The following is an 18,011-nucleotide window of genomic DNA, read 5'->3' as shown; positions in this document are numbered from 1 at the left end:
TGACTAATCCCTTGGTGCTCTGGATTGGGCTTACTCCTGCTCAGTCTGGCTGTGACCCTGGCAAGTCACATCTTCTGTTACATGAGGGACCAGGACTTGATTCCCTGGGGTTCCTCAGCCCCTCCAGTTCCCTACTGCTGGCTTGGCCCACTGTCGCTGAGACTTGACCTCTTCTGATCTCTCTCTCTCTCTTTGTTTTTTTTTGATTGAAGTATAGTTGATTTACAATGTAGTTAGTTTCAGACATATAGTAGAGTGATTATATATATTTATTTATATATAAAAGAAAAAATATATATTTGTATATGTATTTTTCTTTTTCAGATTCTTTTCCATTATAGGCTGGTTATAAGATATTGAATGTAATTCCCACTGCTATATAGAAGGTTCTTGCTGTTTATCTATTTTATGTACAGTTTGTGTATCTGCTAATCCCAAACTCATAATTTGTCCCCCCCTTCCCCACCTGTTTCCCATTTGGTAACATAAGTTTGTTTCCTATGTGTGTGAGTCTATTTCTGTTTTGTAAATAAGTTCATTTGTTATCTTTTTTTTTTAGGTTCCACATATAAACGATATCATATGATATTTGTCTTTGTCTGGCTTACTTTACCTCAGTATGATAATCTCTAGGTTCATCCATGTTGCTGCAAGTGGAATTATTTCATTCTTTTTTATGGCTGAGTAATATTCAATTGTATATGATATATATATATATATATATGCCACATCTTCTTTATCCATTCTTTTGTTGATGGACATTTAGGTTGCTTTCATGTCTTGGCTAATGTGAACATGCTGCTCTGAACACTGGGTATATGTATCTTTTTGAATTAGAGTTTTTGGTCTTCCATATATACGCCCAGCAGTGGGATTGCTAGATCGCATGGTAGCTCTATTTTTAGCCGAAGGAACCTCCATCCTGTTTTCCATAGTGGCTGCTCCAATTTACATTCCCACCAACAGTATGGGAGGGTTCCCCTTTCTCCATACCCGCTCCAGCGTTTGTTATTTGCAGACTTTTCAATGATGGCCATTTTGACCAGTGAGGGGGTGCCTCATTATAGTTTTGGTTTGCATGTCTCTAATAATTAGCGATGTTGAGTATCCTTTACTGTGCCTGTTGGCAACCTGCATGTCCTGATGCTCTTTCCAGGCTTGCTTGTCTAGTGCCTATCTAGTTTGCAACTAACCTCTGACACATGCTGGCCTGTGGGGCCCCTGATCCTCCTCCTCTGGGGACTCTTGGTGAGACTGTACACCAGACGGTGTGGGGGAGGATAAACTACACATCTATTGGCCTCTCTCTCCATCCAAGACCAAGGTATGTTCCCAGGGAGCCTGTTTTCAGGGACATGGCTGGCTGTGTGTGTTGGGGGTGGAGGAGTTTGGAGTGTGAGGGGAAAGCCTTAGGCCTTAGACATTCCCACTCTGAAGACAGAGAGGAGAAGTAGGGCGTGCTCCATGCCCCCAGGCTCTTGCTCTCTGAAGAGAATCTACACTTAGATCTCAGAGTTGGGGGTCTTAATCATTGTTTTTATTCTCCAGGCAGCACCATCAGCCTGTGCATCAGGAAATTGGTGTGGTTTATAGGCCAGAGTTCTGGGGTTGTAGGCTCTGGTCCCAGGGTTGCCGTGCATTTACTAGCTTACTCCAAGTAACTCATTTGCCATCTTAATGCCTTAACTTTTCCATAGGTAAAATGAGAAAGAGCCTAGTCTCACTGGGGTGTTTGGCAATGAAGTGAGATAAAACAGAAAGCATTCTGGAAAGGTAATAAAGATTCCCGTGTGCTCTGTGCTAATTTTGATATGGAACCTTAACACAATAAAATATTGTGTTATAAATGTTTATAAAATAATAAAATAAAATATTAAAATAATAAAAATATTTTTATTAGTATAGAAGAAACAGAAGATATTATAGAAGTTCAAAAAAGTTTTAAAAATCACACATAATTTTACCATTCTGATAGTTATCTTTTGATATTGTTTTTTCTTTCAGATTTTACAACAATATTTTCAAATAATTGTGTATAGTATGCCTACCATTTTGTACCTTGATTTTTGACATAATGGTGTCACTTGATCTCCATACCTTTCATTTTCAGTGCCTGCAAATTATTGCACCTAATGTGTTTTTAAATTCATTTAACTATTCGAAGAGTAATTGTCATGAACTACTTTGAAGTTTTCATTATATTAATAATAAATGATATCATAATTAAAACATGACTTTTTAGTGAAATCAACCTGTATATAACATTTTGTGTACTTGTTAAATTAATACATACATCCTGCATTACTTAATAACACATACACACTGCATTAAAAGATTCGAAATAGTATAAAGAGAGCTTAAATCACTGGTAATTGTACCACTGAGGGATACCACTGTGAGAATGTGGCTGTTTGTCTTTCCATTCTTTTGCTATTCATATATTGTGTGTGTGTACATCCAACTGGCCTGATGGTGTGTGTGTGTGCAGTATTCATACTGATTTCTTGCCAGTTATTACTGTGACAGGCAGTTAAGAGCATGAGGGTTAAAAGGCTGGACTCAAGCCTCAGATTTTGTGGGTTCAAATCCTGCCTTTGTCATTTATCTAGGTAAGCCCTTTGGGTAACTGCTAAGCCTCAATTTTCCCACTTTATTAGCTAGTCAGCCTTAGGCAGGTTCCTTCTCTAGGCCGCAGTTTTTAGAAGAGGGATTATAATGGTATCTGTCTCCTAAGGGTGTAAGTATCAATCCACAGAAAGCATTTAGCAGAACATCTGGCACATAGGAAGTGCTCAGCAAATACTCCCTGTGGCCATTGTCTCACACATTTTCCCATGTCATGAAAGATTCTTGGAATCATTTTAAACAACTGAACAATATTATATTGTTTTTTTATACTCTATTCACTTTCCTTATATGGTTGGTTAATTTCAATAACAAAGTGACTTTCAAGTACCTAAACCTTTGCCCCAGTTTGAATTACTTCCTGAACAAGCACGCTGGAAATGGAATTAATAGGCCATATGAAGAATTTTAAAAGACCGTTTAACACATATGCCAAGTTGCTTTGACAGAAATGATTTTAAGGAGCCTTAAGCATAATTTTCAAACTGCAGCAGCAGTAAGTGCTATCTTGGACTTTTTTTTCTCTCTCCCCTCCTTTCTTTCTAGCCCAGCCCTTTAAATTGTAACATTTGCAGCCAAATCCTTCAGGATCCTACACTTTTGAGACAGTCCCTTGTTATGAAAGGGACCAGAGCCTGCGAGAGAGGGAGGGAGAGAGAACTGGTTTGAATGTCGCACGCCCAGATCGGTTTAGTAATTGTATCACAGTTGACAGATGCGGGAGCGGTCACGTGACCGAGCATGACCTCATAGCTCCCGGCTCCCCCCACCCACTCTTTACGTCCACGGTTCGACCTCCGGCACCCAGAGCGGACTCGGCGGCGGCAGCGGTGGCGGGAACTGGAGAGCCTTTCCATCACTCTTACTTGGCAAGCTGTCGAAAGACCTGGGGTTTGGAAACTCTCTTTGGTTCCCTGGGCGGACAAGGAGGACGCTGGGAAGCCCTGACTTCTGTAATCACTGGCCAGAGGGAAAATTGTACTGCGCGATTAGCAAGTATTTGCTGAGCGCAGCTGGGTACCCAGTTCTGGCTGCAGGCCAGGCTCCGTGCCAGTACGAATTTCATCTCGCTGAATTCTTTATATCAGCCTCTTACTGCTGAGAAGAGAGGCTTGGAGACACAGATGAGAAAACGAATGGCTTAGCTGGGGAGTGAGGACTCGCCCAAAGCAAGAGAAAACGAGGAAGCAGTGGGTGCCGCACGTGTACAAGAGGTGTTAGACCGCGGTCAGCGAGTCTGGGGAGGGCGGGTGGAGGCACTGCCCACCTGAAAGCTTCTGGAAGAAAGGAACGGTGACGCGGGATACAAACAAGTCGAAGAGATCTCATACTGACCGGACAGGCCATCTGTAGTGGAGAGAATGGATTTGGGAGGAAAGCTGAAAATAAAACAAGCGAGAGAATAAAGAAGACGGAGGAAAGTGTTGATAGGCTGAAGCGGGAGCGCCTCGGCCGAGTTTTCACCAGTCAGAGGCCCCACCCCCAGCCCAGCACTTTAAGGGTGCCCCCAGGTCTCTGGAGACTTAGGAAATCCTTAAAGGTGCTGATTTTGCATTCACTGAAGGCCATCCCCTTGCAGGCAAGAGCTAAGCTCTGTGACCCTGGTGCTCTGAACGTTTTTCTTGTGGACTCCATTTTTTTCCCGGAAAATCTGTGTACCCCTTTGCACATTTTTAGGAGCAAATGTTCAAAATTTTTCCATAGTTTAAATAGTTACATAGGGTGTACTTTCTGGTGTATGCAAATATTGACATTTAAAGATAAAACTGTTACAGTACTCTGAAAAATGTTTCTAAATGAAATAGTATAGTGATTGGATACCCAGCATAATCCTTTTAAAAAATACATGAAATTCTCCCTTAACAGTTGGAAAAATTTCATCTCTTTTTTCTCCTTGAATTTATGTTTCCTTCTACTTCCCCAACAGAATTTTATCCTAATACATTTTTATGACAGAATATCTTTTATTCACCCAATCATACTTCTCTCCAACAAAGCTATGTATATAAAAATGAATTTATTTAAAAATGTTCTTGTGACCATAGATTCTAAATATTACAGAATATTTTGTCTGGACTTGTACCATGACAACTAATCACAATTAATCAAAAAATGCTATTAGAAAATTTAATAGCTACTTCAGTTCAGTTCAATTCAGTCTCTCAGTCGTGTCCGACTCTTTGCCACCCCATGAATTGCAGCACACCAGGCCTCCCTGTCCATCACCAACTCCCGGAGTTTACTCAGACTCATGTCCATGCCATCCAGCCATCTCGTGCTCTGTCATCCCCTTCTCCTCCTGCCCCTAATCCCTCCCAGCATCAGGGTCTTTTCCAATGAGTCAACTCTTCGCATCAGGTGGCCAAAGTATTGGAGTTTCAACTTTAGCATCAGTCCTTCCAATGAACACCCAGGACTGATCTCCTTTAGGATGGACTGGTTGGATCTCTTTCAGTCCAAGGGACTCTCAAGAGTTTTCTCCAACACCACAGTTCAAAAGCATCAATTCTTCGGGGCTCAGATTTCTTCACAGTCCAACTCTCACATCCATACATGACCACAGGAAAAACCATAGCCTTGACTAGACGGACCTTTGTTGGCAAAGTAATGTCTCTGCTTTTGAATATGCTATCTAGGTTGGTCATAACTTTCCTTCCAAGGAGTAAGTGTCTTTTAATTTCATGGCTGCAATCACCATCTTCAGTGATTTTGGAGCCCCCCAAAATAAAGTCAGCCACTGTTTCCCCATCTATTTCCCATGAAGTGATGGGACCAGATGTCATGGTCTTAGTTTTCTGAATGCTGAGCTTTAAGCCAACTTTTTCACTCTCCTCTTTCACTTTCATCAAGAGGCTTTTTAGTTCCTCTTCCCTTTCTGCCATAAGGGTGGTGTCATCTGCATATCTGAGGTTATTGATATTTCTCCTGGCAATCTTGATTCCAGCTTGTCCTTCATCCATCCCAGCGTTTCTCATGATGTAGTCTGCATAGAAATTAAATACGCAGGGTGACAATATACAGCCTTGATGTACTCCTTTTCCTATTTGGAACTAGTCTGTTGTTCCATGTCCAGTCCTAATTGTCGCTTTTTGACCTGCATATAGGTTTCTCAAGAGGCAGGTCAGGTGGTCTGGTATTCCCATCTCTTCAAGAATTTTCCACAGTTTATTGTGATCCACACAGTCAAAGGCTTTGGGATAGTCAATAAAGCAGAAATAGATGTTTTTTTCTGGAGCTCTCTTGCTTTTTCGGTGATCCAGTGGATGTTGGCAATTTGATTTCTGGTTCCTCTGCCTTTTCTAAAACCAGCTTGAACATCTGGAAGTTCACAGTTCACGTATTTCTGAATCCTGGCTTGGAGAGTTTTGAGCATTACTTTACTAGCGTGGGAGAAGGCAATGGCACCCACTCCAGTACTCTTGCCTGGGAAATCCCATGGATGGAGGAGCCTGGTAGGCTGCAGTCCATGGGGTCGCTAAGAGTTGGACATGACTGAGCAACTTCACTTTCACTTTTCACTTTCATGCATTGGAGAAGGAAATGGCAAGCCACTCCAGTGTTCTTGCCTGGAGAATCCCAGGGACAGAGGAGCCTGGTGGGCTGCCGTCTATGGGGTCGCAGAGTCGGACATGACTGATGTGACTTAGCAGCAGCAGCAGAGATGAATGCAGTTGTGCGGTAGTTTGAGCATTCTTTGGTGGTGGCCGAGAGGAGCTACCCCATGTCCAAGGAGCGGCGGCTGCGCGGGCACAGGAGGGCCAAGAAGAGCTACTCCACATTCAAGGTCAGGAGGGGTCGCCATGAGGAGATACCCCTCATCCAAGGTAAGGAGCAGCAGCTGTGCTTTGTTGGAGCAGCCGGGAAGAGATACCCCACATCCAAGGTAAGAGAAACCCAAGTAAGACGGTAGGTGTTGCAAGAGGGCATCAGAGGGCAGCCACACTGAAACCGTAATCACAGAAAATTAGTCAATATGATCACACGGACCACAGCATTGTCTGACTCAATGAAACTAAGCCATGCTGTGCGGGGACCCCCAAGACGGGCGGGTCATGGTGGAGAGGTCTGACAGAATGTGGTCCACTGGAGAAGGGAATAGCAAACCACTTCAGTATTCTTGCCTTGAGAACCCCATGAACAGTACGAAAAGGCAAAATGATAGGATACTGAAAGAGGAACTCCCCAGGTCAGTAGGTGCCCAATATGCTATGAGTGATCAGTGGAGAAATAACTCCAGAAAGAATGAAGGGATGGAGCCAAAGCAAAAACAATAGCCAGTTGTGGATGTGACTGGTAATAGAAGCAAGGTCCGATGCTGTAAAGAGCACTATTGCATAGGAACCTGGAATGTCAGGTCCATGAATCAAGGCAGATTAGAAGTGGTCAAACAGGAGATGGATGACAAGAGTGAACATTGACATTCAAGGAATCAGTGAACTAAAATGGACTGGAATGGGTGAGTTTAATTCAGATGACCATTATATCCACTACTGTGGGCAGGAATCCCTTAGAAGAAGTGGAGTGGCCATCATGGTCAACAAGAGAGTCCGAAATGCAGTACTTGGATGCAATCTCAAAAATGACAGAATGATCTCTGTTTGTTTCCAAGGCAAACCATTCAATATCCTAGTAATAGCTGCTTAAGGAAGCATAAAAAATAAAGCTTAATTGAAAATGTATCTCTTAATGAGGATGAAGTGCTTTTTTCCCCACCCAATTAGATCATATATCCATAGATGAATATTACTCATTGCCAGGAGGGGTCAAGTTTCAGTATTATTTCTACTTTAAAAAATAGATGCAAGAGCTGAGCTCAGAAACCTTTTCACTTACATAAATACTAACGAATGTAAGGAGTTTTCCTATAGCAGTGTCACTCAGTTTTATAAACTCTTTTTGAGTTATATGTCAAAAATCATATGGGTAATCATTAAAAACCCATCAGTTGACAGACAGCTAGAATAGATTCTCCTTCGCTTTGAATGAAAGCAGAGAACTGGAAGCTAGTTGATTTGCCCAGTCATTTAGCCACCATTCTTCTCCACATGGATACAGGAATTGAGACTTCTGCTTCATTGTGCCATACATGTTCCTTCAAGCCAGTGCACCGTGGGAAGATTCGGGATGGGTAAGAAGCATGATGCTCTTTGGGGAAGTGGGAGAAGGGTGACGATGTAAGGGAAGCAGGAGGGAGAACCAGCCGCCTCCCTCACATGTGTACTCAGATGAGACAGCTATTTAACACAGTGCTTGCGAAAGGTGAGGACTTGTCACGTGAGGCTCTTAAAATGGCCCATGCCAAAATGCCCCAGGGAGGTTCTTCATGTATGCCCAGGAGCACCAGTACCTTAGTTTTTGCTGGTCCATCATTGGAAAAGACCCTAATGCTGGGAAGGATTAGGGGCAGGAGGAGAAGGGGACGACAGAGGATGAGATGGTTCGATGGCATCACCAACTCTATGGACATGGGTTTGGGTGAACTCCAGGAGTTGGTGATGGACAGGGAGGCCTGGAGTGCTGCGATTCATGGGGTCGCAAAGAATCAGACATGACTGAGTGACTGAACTGAACTGAACTGAACTGATTGCTGGATGGATGAGCAAAGAAAGGGAAGGTGATGGGATGAGGGGTCCCTGCAGGGTCTGAAGGTCTCTTTGTAGGAGGAAAGATGCTCTGGGCATAGGAGACATCCCTGAGGGGTGACCACCTCTCTGTAGGGTCTTTCTGAGGAAGGGACAGAAGCAACAATAACCTGAGTCTAGGCGTACTGGCTGCTGTGTGTTTCTGATCCAGACTCTTTTCTTAGAGCTTTCCTTCTTCTTTTGGTTCAATCTACCTTGAGCTCTTGAAAGGCCTTCCTTCTCATTCTTCCATGAAGGGCCTCTGCGGGAGGAGTGGAGGTATCCCCACAGACCAGTCAGAGCAGAGGAGCTTAGTGGGGCCAACAAGAGGCTCAAGATGCTGCAGTCCCCATCTGACCCTGACGGAGGGCTGGCTGCTATGCTGGCTCTCTCCTCTCCATCCCAGGGCATGCTCATTCCTGACTGGCCCTTGGTGCCTTTGTCACTAGGAAATGGCCTTCTTTGGGCAGATACAGCACCATGAGCATATGAGGTGGGGAGCACAAGACACCTTTGTATGAACAGCAGTCTCTCCTCCAGACTGACGCAGCCCAGTGCCAAGAGGCATGGCTTGGCCAGGAGAGGGGAAGTTGTGTTTCAGTCCCTGCCTGTCCCCTTGGCTGGGCACCTTTTGACATTGCACAACCTCATAACCATGTGTGTCATGCTGCTTGTTCTGAGCCCACCCTCCCCCATCTTGGAGGGCTGTCCTTCTAGCTGGATTCACCAGTTCCTACTCAGCCTTTGAGGCCCAGTTGTGGTGCCACTTTCTTCAAGAACCAGCTCTTCCCATCCACAATCATCTCCCCCTCATCTGTTGTTGTTCAGTCACTCAGTTGTGTCTGACTCTTTGTGACCCCATGGACAGTGGCATGCCAGGCTTTCCTGTCCTTCACTATCTCCCAGAGTTTGCTCAAACTCATGTCCATTGAATCAGTGATGCCATCCAACCATCTCATCCTCTATCATCCCCTTCTCCTTCTACCTTCAATCTTTCCCAGCGTCAAGTTCTTTTCCAATGAGTCGGCTCTTCTCATCAGGTGGCCAAAGTTTTGGAGCTTCAGCTTCAGCATCAGTCCTTCCAGTGATTATTCAAGGTTGATTTCATTTAGGATTGATTGATTTGGTTTCCTTGCTGTCCAAGGGACTCTCAAGAGTCTTCTCCAGCACCAGTTCAAAAGCATCAATTCTTCAGCACTCAGCCTTCTTTATGGTCCAACTCTCACACCCATACATAACTACTGGAAAAACCATAGCTTAGACTGGATGGACCTTTGCCAGAAAAGTGATGTCTCTGCTTTTTAGTACACTATCTAGGTTTGTCATAGCTTTTCTTCCAAGGAGCAAGCGTCTTTTGGGCTGCACTCACCATCCACGGTGATTTTGCAGCACAAGAAAATAAAATCTGTCTCTGTTTCCATTGTTTTCCCGTCTATTTGCCTTGAAGTGATGGGATCGGATGCCACGATCTTAGTTTTTGAATGTTGGGTTTTAAGCCAGCTTTTTCACTCTCTTCTTTCACCTTCATCAACAAGCTCTTTAGTTCCTCTTCACTTTCTGCCATAAGGGTGGTGTCATCTGCATATCTGAGGTTATTGATATTTCTCCCGGCAGTCTTGATTCCAGCTTGAGTTTCATCCAGTCTGGCATTTCTCATGATGTACCCTGCTGCTGCTAAGTCGCTTCAGTCATGTCCGACTCTGTACGACCCCATAGACGGCAGCCCACCAGACTCCCCCGTCCCTGAGATTCTCCAGGCAAGAACACTGGAGTGGCTTGCCATTTCCTTCTCCAGTGCATGAAAGTGAAAAGTGAAAGTGAAGTTGCTCAGTCGTGCCTGACTCTTAGCGACCCTGTAGACTGCAGCCTACCAGGCTCCTCCATCCATGGGATTTTCCAGGCAAGAGTACTGGAGTGGGTTGCCATTGCCTTCTCCACATGATGTACTCTACATACAAGTTAAATAAGCAAGGTGACAATATACAGTCTTGACATATTCCTTTCCCAATTTGGAACCGTTGTTCCATGTCCAGTTCTAACTGTTGCTTCTTGACCTGCATACAGGTTTCTCAGAAGGCAGGTAAGGTGGTCTAGTATTCCCATCTCTGTAAGAGTTTTCCACAGTTTGTTGTGATCCACACAGTCAAAGGCTTTGGCGTAGTCATTGAAGCAGAAGTAGATGTTTTTCTGGAATTCCCTTGCTTTTTCTATGATCCAGCAGATGTTGGCGATTTGATCTCTGGTTCCTCTGCCTTTACTAAAGTCAGCTTGAACATCTGGAGGTTCTCGGTTCATGTACTGTTGAAGCTTACCTTGGAGGATTTTGAGCATTACTTTGCCAGCAAGTGAAATGAGTGCAATTGTGCAGTAGTTTGAACATTCTTCCCTGGTGGCTCAGCTGGTAAAGAATCCGTCTGCAATGTGGGAGACCTGGGTTTGATCCCTGGGTTGGGAAGATCCCCTGGAGAAGGGAAAGGCTACCCACTCCAGTATTCTGGCCTGGAGAATTCCATGCACTGTATAGTCCATGGGGTTGCAAAGAACAATTTTCACTTTCACTTGGAACGTTCTTTGGCATTGCGTTTTCATTGGGATCGGAATGAAAACCGACCTCCTCACCTGGCTTCCTGTAATTATCTGTCTATAAACATTAATTATACTGGAAATGATGGGGAGGTGTTTATACTAGAGCAATAGTTCTCAGCTAGGGGCAGTTTTGACCCCCATGGGACATTTGGCAGTGTCTGGAGATACTTTTTGTTCTTACAACTGGGGCAGGGAGCCTGTTACTGGCATCTAGTGGGTTGGAGGGCAGGGCTGCTGTTAACATCTTGCAATGCACAGGACAGCTCCCCCTCTTTCCAAGCAAAGGGTGGTGGTGGTGAGAGTCACTGAGTCGTGTCCAGCTCTTTGTGACCCCACGAACTATACAATCCACAGAATTCTCCAGGCCAGAATACTGAAGTGGGTACCCTTTCCCTTCTCCAGGGGATCTTCCCAACCCAGGGATTGAACCCAGGTCTCCCACATTGCAGGTGGATTCTTTACCAGCTGAGGCACAAGGGAAGCCCAAGAATACTGGGGTGGGTAGCCTGTCCCTTCTCCAGGGGATCTTCCTGACCCAGGAATTGAACTGAGGTCTCCTGCATTGCAGGCAGATTCTTTACCAACTGAGCTATCAGGGAAGCCCAAGCAAAGGGTAATGTTGTCCAAAGGGGCAGCCGTGCCTAGGAGAAACTCTGGATGAGATAATCTCTAGTCTTGAAAATGCTTTATGTCACACTCTGTTATATCATGGGGGTTTTATATTGTGTTTTTTTTTTTTTAATGTTGAGCATCTTTTCTTTCTTTTTTTAATATTTATTTTTATGTATTTGTTTGGCTGTGTTGGGTGTGCGGGCTTCTCTTTAGTTGTAGCACATGGACTCTAGAGCAAACAGGCTGTCTAGTTGAGGCTTGGACTTGGTTGCCCCATCATGTGAGATCTTAGTTCACTGGCCAGGGATGGAATCAGGGTCCCCTACACTGGAAGGTGATTCTTAACCACTGGACCACCAGGGATCGTTGTGTTTTAATGATCCGCGTCAGTGTTACTTTGCAGCCAGATGATAAGTTCTTGGAGGACAGAGACCGTGTGTCTTGAAGGTCTCTCCTGCAAGGGGCCTAGCACAGGATTTCTGCGTTTTTGGCCGACAGGAAGATGTAGAGGAAGGATGTGTGGATACTCCCTGGCCTGCCTCAGTCCTGCTCTCAGGCGTTTCCCATGAGCTTCTGCTAGGATTCTTTGCCAGTCGGACTCTTACTACATGATATCTTAAAAGCAACAACAACAAAACTGAAAGACAAGGGAGCCAGACAGGCACCGACTCCTTAGTAGGGCTCTGAGAACCACTGAGTCTCCAGCCTGCACCTCACCATGTGCCTAAGCTGTGGGCTCAGCTGAGAAGATGTTGAGAGAAATCATTAAACTTCAGGTTGCGGGCAGCTATGTATCAGCTTTCTCTATAGCCTGGAGCTAAGAATCCATGAACTGTTTTGTAAATCCATAAACACAGCCTGGGAAATCCCTTAGCAGGATTCTGTAGAAAGAAGAGCTCTGATAGATTTCTCTCAAGTGAAGCATCTCTCAGCATCAGATCTCTGTGTTTGCAGGGATCCAGAGCATGAAGACAAATGGAGGTCTACAAGCCACGTGTGTACATATCTTACAGCTATAAAGCAGGCTAACAAATTGTTAAATGTTCCAGCTTTCTGTCTTGAAAAATACATCTTCATGATGACCTGGAAGGTCAAGTTTGAATTGAGAACGCTCATATTTCTCTGGCCACTTGCTGGAATACTTGGTGATTGTGGGGAGAGTGGGCCCCAGGACCCTCCCGACCCTGCCTGTGGCCTGTCCCTTTATCCTTCACCCCCCAGCTCTGCCTCATTCTTCGAGGGGCCTGGTGTGGGCAACCAGCCTGCATATCCAAGTTCCAGTCACACCTCTTGTATGTGCCACCCACCAATTCAGTCTACCCTGTGGAGGATGAACCTGGGGAAGAGGATTGCAGACTCGAGAAACAGGTTTGGGACCTTTTGGGCAAGGAGTTCCTGGGTCCTGTATGCCTATGGTATGTTCTTAGGAGGTGCAGTGTGGTGGGCACATCCATTGGCCCTACAGTCTTTCTACCCTGTGGGGAGGGGTGAGACCAGATAAGAGTCAGCGGGCAGCCCTCTTATAGTGCTCGCTCAGAGTGAGGTCTCTCATGTCATATCTGAGGGGAGACTCCCTCCCAAAGTCGAAGCAGCTTCATCAAGTGCCCTGGGTCACCTGGAATCTCCTGGAGGCTAACCTTTCACCTTTATCTCCCCCACACACAGACTCAGCAGAAACCTCAAGAGCCATTTTGGAGGGTGAGAACTTTATTGAGATATAATTCATATACTGTACAATTTCCCACTTAAAGTGTGCAATTAGATGACTTTTAGCATTTCAGGTTTTGCAACCATCACCACAGTTAATTTTAGCACATTTCATCACCCGAAAGGAAACTGTGCACCCATACCTCTCATCTCCCAGTCCCTCTGTTACCCTGGTCCTAAGCAACTACTAGTCTACTTTGTCTCTCTAGAGATTTGCACATTCTGGACATTTTATGTAAATGGAATTACAACATTTGTAGTCTTTTATGTTTGGCTTCTTTCACTTACCATGATGTTTTCAAGGTTCAACCATGTGGTAGCATGGATCAATGCTTTATTCTTTTTTACTGCCAAATAATATTCCATGGCATGGCTGTCCCACATGGTGATTATCTACACATCAGTTGATGGACACACTTGGGTTGCTTCCGGACTGTTCATGGTCTTATCATGGAGCCTTTGTGATTGTACAGACTATGCTTGTCTATGGTTTTCCACTGGGCATCCCCTCTCAGTGATGCCCTGCCACCACTTCCATTGGTAGAGACATCAATACCTCAGTTGCTCATGGTGCCAGAGCAGGGCTGTTTTCCCTCCAGAAGTAATGACTCCCTTCCCACATGTGTGCCCCCCAATAGCGCCACTTCTACCCGTGTCTATTAAACTCCCTTGTTTAGGTTCATCTGCTTGGCTTTCTCTATAGGACAGGCTGGAAACAGATGCCAAGTTTCCTCCATTAGCTATCACTGAGCTCATGTTCCAACTCATGTAATTCTCTTCTCCTTAGCCAAATGGGAAAGCCCTTATGCTTCAGAACTCTTGGTTCCAAGTGACAGAAACCTAATTTAAATAAAAGTTAATAGCAACTGAAAAGCTTAGGGATGTCTCTTATTTCAGGTGGATCCAGGAGCTCAAATCATGCCAACAAGGTCTCACTCTCTCTCCTTCTCCTCCCTCCCTCTCTTCCCCTGAGTCTTCTCATCCCTTCTTGGCCCTGCTTTTCTCCATGTAAGCTGTAGTCTCAGGTCGGGCTTTCCCAAGTGGAGCAAGACAGCCACCAATTGCTCTGGACATTTATTCTGCCTAATTAGTACCTAAAGGAGAGTTTATCTTTCCCAGGAGTTCCAGCAAAAGTCCTAAGTCTGAGACTCACTGGTCAGGCTTGGGTCATGTGTCCACACCAGAACCTATCATTTGGCCAAAAGATGGAATGTTCTGATTGGCCAGGTTTGGGTCTGGGGCCCACCCTCAATTGGAAGCCAGCCCACTGGAAATTTACAAAGACTGATGAACAGGGAGTTCCACGAAAGAAAATCAATGGGGAACAAACACTGGGTACACGTAGCAAATGTCACTGAAATCATGCTATAAACTGACCTGTCTGGGGTCTATCGTACTAACTTATCATACACGTTTAGATATGCCTGAATCCTAGTAGTAGACATACCTAGGCTGAAGCCAAGACCCCTGCTATGTGTGATAAATTAATTTATGAGATTCTAGAAGTTTATATCCAAGATATTACTGTTCCTAAGGAGGGTTTGTAATTGAACATGAACAAATCCTTAGTCCAAGAATTTTTGCCCTGATAGTTGAATTACAGGCTTCCATAGCAGGACAGTGGAGAAAATATTTTTTAATTCAAGAGGCCTTTTGGAGGGACTTCCCTGTTGGTCTGGTGCCTCAGACTCCATGCTCCCAATGTAGGGGGCCTGGGTTCAATTCCTGGTAAGGGAATTAGAGCCCACATGCTGCAATTAAGAGTTCTCATGCCACAGCTAAAGATCCTGCATGTTGCAACTGAGACCTAGTGCGGCCAAATAAATATTTAAAAAAAAATTTTTTTTAAAGAGGTCTTCTAGAGACTGATGCGAAGTAAGTAGTTACACATCCTATAGTTACACATATAGGATCTGAATGTCTTTGACATCAGTTCATAGTATTTTCATTTCATAGTATTTTATCCATGCCACGGTTGAGTGGAATCAGGTGGGGGAGGTGGTAGAGGGCCCGGGAGTTATAGACAAGGCACCTGGATGGAGGGGAGAGACCTGGCTGTAGCAGCACAATATAGCTCTTCTCTGAGATTCCCCCCCTCCCTCCTTTTCTCCCCTCCTCCTTCCTTATTCCTTTGTTGCCATGGCAACTGATGATATGCCCTCATCCTCTTCCCCTCTCTGGCTGGATCCAGTCCCCAGGCTCCATCTCTCTGTCTCACCAACCTCACAGGGCTGTTGCCAGCCTCTCTCCACATCCCTAAGCGAGGACACCCAGCTTTGCCCTCTGCCTGCAACGCACTCTCTTGCCTCATTTCTCCACCCCAGGCCCCAGCCTTGCCCCTTCTTTAATCCTGTCCAGGCTTGAGTCAAATTCCCATTTTCCTTCAAGTTGTATGAAAATTAGATTTTTCCCATTCTAACTTGATTTGAAATGCATAAAGAGATCTGTCTCTTGAAACACCTCAAGGTGAGGCAATTTGTGAAGGGAAGAAACATCCTTTACTGCTGCTTCTCTGCTTAATGCAGGGCTAGAGTGAATCACATTCTATTTTTGTAACTAGGTGTATTTTCTGTTTAAAGAATTCCCCCAGCACATCTCTGAGTGAAACAGAAGACTGTATCATAAGGGAAATCACATCTCAAGTTCAAAGGTTGTGAGTTGGTGGGCCTGCAGACTTTTGTTAGGTCCAGAGAGTGCCTAAAAAGATGGAGTCAACAGTTAAAAATCAGCAGGTGTCACTTAAAAAGACTGGATTCCTGGCTGCCCTTAAACTAGACACAGGGTGAAAATGGGCAGGAGGGTGGGAGTGGGGTGGGGGCTGCCTCTTTTGCACTGATTCTTCCTTTCTTGTTAGCTCCACCTGGCCAGCTCCCGTCTTTCACCTGCCCCACCCGAGCCAGTGAGTGAGGACTGACATGCGTGTCCCCTCTCAGAGATATTTCCCTCCACAACCTTTAGTGGGAGGAAGGGAGAGAATGGGCAGAATAAAAGGGCAGATTTTTCAGTCGAGTACCTTTGAAGCCTCTACCCCTAGGTGTGCACAATATAGAGAGATACAGCGGACCTCACAATAGCATTTGAAATACAGTAACATCACTCTTCACATTTATTATCAAAGCAGCTCTGAATCTCATTGACATCCAAACAGACGAGATAGATTTCTCAGCATTCTTTAAAGCAACTTTCAGCTCTGTGTTATACTTGGTCCCTGCTCAGGAAGCTCAGGCAACTCCTGAACCTGTCTGAGTCTCATTCTTATTGGCAGAGTGAGGATGGTTATAGTACTGTCTCACAGGGTGGCTATGGGATGAGATGAGTTGACATGGACGGGACAGAATATACAGTAGCTACAGGGCAAGTGCGTGAGCCCTTCCCTCCTCTCCAAGACATCTTCACAGAAGGTTTGAGCTCAGAGTCTTCTCTCAGGCCGTCTACTGCATCCTTTTGTTCATCGACTTGTTCATTCATTTGCTCCTCAAGCATTGACCGAAGCCCTGGCAGTAGGGTGGTCCCTGCAGCACACAATTAGCTGCTCCAGCTGGGAGGAGAGTGGCTCCATGGCAGAGAATTTCTGGCATATGCCCTACCTAGGGGTGGGGGAAGCTCCCAAGGACACCCCCCCACCTCCCTCCCGCTGACCCCCACCTTCTCAACCAAGGGTTGCCTTGCTCAGCACTTTCTGCCTGGCTTTCCGGTGGCTCTCTTCCAAGACCTGCTTTCTGCCCCAGGACCCTACAAAGGCTCCTTTGATGCAAAGTTTGAGGCAAAGTGACTGTGTCATTTGATACAAATGAGGCTCATGAGGGTAAAAAGTGTAGCTTTATTCTCTTATTTGGGGATTTTCTAGCCCAGAGAAAAGCTAGCTGCTGAATGGGGCTGGGGAGGAAGCCAGGAGGGAGAGGAAATGCCAAGAATTGGGAAACTCAGTGCTTGTGTTAGCCCTGAGATTAGCAGCTGCAAGCCCGGGGTGTGACCTGCACACCAAGAGGTATCTCCCACTCAGCCAGACTCTGCTTCCAGAGCTGGTGGGGGTATGAGCCCCGCCCCCCAACCCCGGACATTGTCTGCGCAGGGACCTTTCCTCCCTCCAGACCACCAGACTCAGCATCCTCAGCAGTTGGGCCTGCTCCCGTGGTCCCTGCCCCCTTTCAAAATGCATAGCACCTGTTCCCCTTCCTCTGGCTGATGGGGTGTCAGGGACCAGAGGGGGATTTCAGAGGATCCACAAAAGCCCCCTACCCCAGAAGGTCTCCCACACTCACTCGAGGGCCAGCCTCATGGGTGGACCACCACAGCACTGCCCCCAGTCTCTATGCTTGGTGGGGGGGGATGGCCTGCACTTAGCCAGACCCCACAGTTGGTTCCAGGATCCTCTGTCCCCACCTTGAAATTCTCAGTGGTTCTTGAACAAGGGACCCTCAGTGTCCTTCTGCATTGGGCCCCGAAGGTCCTAGAGCTGAGTCCTGATTGCTTCACTTCTCCCGGTTCTTAAAGTCAGGTCTCTGACCCCTACATTCTCTGCCCTGCTCTTACTAACACCTCTCATTTGTAAAGCTGAGCCTGCACCCTGTTATCACATTGTCACCTTGAGTCCCTAAATCACTGACTCTTGGCAGAGGCGTTTGGGGGATTTGTCTCCTGACCCCAGGCACTTTGATGCCACCCCTTTGTTCTTGAGGAACCAAAATGCTTGCCTCCTAACCCTCTCTGTGATCCCCTCTTTCTTAAAGTATAGGAAATTTGCAAGTCCGAAGCTCTTAGAGAGCAGCAAACCTAGCCCTCCGAGGGTGCTTAATAAATACCAACTAATGAACCTGCCCCTGCTGCTCCTTCGGCTAATTAAATCTAAATGAGTCACAG

This window comes from Bos javanicus, chromosome 11 (genome assembly GCF_032452875.1).
Source record: "Bos javanicus breed banteng chromosome 11, ARS-OSU_banteng_1.0, whole genome shotgun sequence".
NCBI lineage: Eukaryota > Metazoa > Chordata > Mammalia > Artiodactyla > Bovidae > Bos > Bos javanicus.
The sequence above is the reverse complement of the archived record's forward strand: the minus strand, read 5'-3'. Positions refer to the sequence as shown.